The following is a 2,268-nucleotide window of genomic DNA, read 5'->3' on the forward strand; positions in this document are numbered from 1 at the left end:
TCAAGAGGAAAATGAGGGGCACCAGACCCAACAACAAAGAAGATTACACTTAAATTAAAGAGGAATACTTTTCCCCTTTTTTAGAATACTGATTACTGATTGAGAAAACAAATGTTAATTGTGTTGTATTTTATAAGAAATTCACACATTGTGGCAAATCTTGGAGGACACACATGTGTTCTTGGATTACTTTGTGGTCTTTTTGCATTTTTCCAAGAAAGTCACATTATATATGTATACGTGTCATCATAAAATATCTCAGTTTGTAGTATTTGAGGCAGATTTTTTTTCTCTCAAAATATTCAGTGTTGTTTTGGATATTTTATTTTTGGGGGAGTTTTAAAACAATTTTTACAGCATTAAATCTGCAGCAATCACTGCAGAAACACCAGAAATAACAGCAACCAAAAATCTCTGACTCTCTGATGACTCTCTTCAGGTCGTTGTCCTGCACCAAATGTTTTCTGGGAGGGTTTTAGGTGACGTTATTATGTTTGTGCTGTGGCCCTGATTGTTTTGATTTGTTTGCAGTGTCTTTAAAAGTCCCTTTGGTTTTGCCACTGTGCTTTTGAGATTTGTCGTACGTCTGAGCTTCGTGTTAGGTGGAAGACTCCTAGTATACGAAGGGGAAAGTCAAAGTTGTAAGACAGATTGGGCCAAAAAACTTTATTTAAAGAAACTTTTGCATCAGGTCACAACCTGCTTCTTGGCTTTGTCCAAAAACTTTAAAAAAAAAACTACAAATGTTGAATTGAAGACCAGTTAAAATGGCATTATTGCTCTGATATTTATTTTTTAAACAGTTTTAAAGGAGTAAAAAAACCTGATCAAATAAAACATAACAGGTCTGTCACTGTAACATAAAACTATATTCTGTCTTAGAACTTTTTTGGCCCATAAATAACGAAGATGGACAGAAAAGAGTGTTAAACACAGCAAATATGAAGACTAAAACACGTCCTGTTTTTACCCTGTTTGTCCACAGAGACCAATGGCATCTGCATCTTGTCCAGGCTTTCACAACCAGATTGTCCCAGGAATGATCATGAGACCTTTCTGGGAATAAAGCCAGTGCTCATGGACACTGAGGTACAGTTCTCATCCCTGTGTGTGTTAGGGTTTAGGATAGAGTTGTTGGGATTATTGTTAGTATTAGGGATTAAGTAGTTGCTATGATCAAAACTAACATACTATACTAATAACTGATTTATTTTCATTCAAACCAATAATTTGTGAAGTGAAGCCATGATTTCATTAAAGCCTGTAACATTTACCTTCAACAATGTCTCCCCTCACAGGTGATCAACTTGTGGAACGACTCGGTACCTACAACGGGAGCTGTGCAGTTCGTCGACTGTGATTGTATCCTTTCATGTCATTTAGCTCAGTATGCTGCTGTGTCTTCACCAGGGATGCCATACGTTGATATCACTGATTATTAGCGATGTGAAGACCCTAACATTTTCTGAGTAGTGTCAGAAAATATAAGTAAAGGTGAACTCAAACAATAAATGCAATAAACAAGAGAAGACTGGTACACTGCAACAATGTTACGACATTAAAGGTCATGTTATCATGCAACAGCACAGTGTTGTGAAACCAATAAAAGCATAATAATTGTAATATTGTGATTAATTGTCTGACAGTTATTGTACCAAGTAATTGTGGAATCATGACACAGTTGACCCTAGCGTACGCTCATGAACTGCTGCCACGATACATGCTACGTTCCCTAACTGGCTGTTCTCAGGGGACACCAAAAATGTCTTGACAGGATCAGCTGACGACTGGGACTGCAAGACCAGTGGCTCAAAAGAAAATGCATGTGATAGAAGTTTGTGAGTTCCAGCAGCAGTACAGCACCAAAACAACAATAAAAATGCACAAATAGGTAAAATACATTAAAGTACACACATGAGTAGCAGCACACTGTCAATGAACATGGGAAATCTGAACAGTGGATGTTAGTAGATAGATTAGTGTTAGTAGTATTAGCAGGTAATTATTGTTGCCGTGTGTGGTATTGTTGTAGGTACAATGACAGGGAAAAGCAGAGAAATGGCTGATGTGATGGAGAGAAGAAGACACTCTTGTTTCACAAGAGTGTCTTGTTTTTTCACTTGTTTTTTCACTCTTGTGAAACAAGAGTGCTACTAAGCGGAATCAATTAGATTTTGTCATACCCCAGTCATGTCTTCATCAAAGCCTGCAGTGAAGAGAAAGGTTGGTGACGAGCACAGACAATTTCAAGAAAAGTGGGAGACGCAG

General features: G+C 37.6%; 2 protein-coding genes across 4 annotated transcripts in view; both read left to right on the plus strand.

Annotated features, from left to right (window-relative positions):
- The window catches only part of LOC103399996 (methyl-CpG-binding domain protein 3-like), an 844,757-nt gene that overhangs the window by 478,377 nt on the left and 364,112 nt on the right, over positions 1-2,268 (plus strand). The window lies entirely within an intron of this gene.
- The window catches only part of LOC103376783 (signal-transducing adaptor protein 2-like), a 23,677-nt gene that overhangs the window by 2,128 nt on the left and 19,281 nt on the right, over positions 1-2,268 (plus strand). For 2 of the 3 annotated variants that reach the window (XM_025052378.1, XM_025052384.1), the window contains exons 2-4: positions 986-1,089; positions 1,299-1,362; positions 1,751-1,891. The gene's annotated coding sequence lies outside the window, so the exon portion shown is untranslated. The remainder of the gene's footprint in view (positions 1-985; positions 1,090-1,298; positions 1,363-1,750; positions 1,892-2,268) is intronic. The other variant, XM_025052381.1, reaches the window with a different exon arrangement.

This window comes from Cynoglossus semilaevis, chromosome 2 (genome assembly GCF_000523025.1).
Source record: "Cynoglossus semilaevis isolate Cse_v1.0 chromosome 2, Cse_v1.0, whole genome shotgun sequence".
Taxonomy (NCBI): domain Eukaryota; kingdom Metazoa; phylum Chordata; class Actinopteri; order Pleuronectiformes; family Cynoglossidae; genus Cynoglossus; species Cynoglossus semilaevis.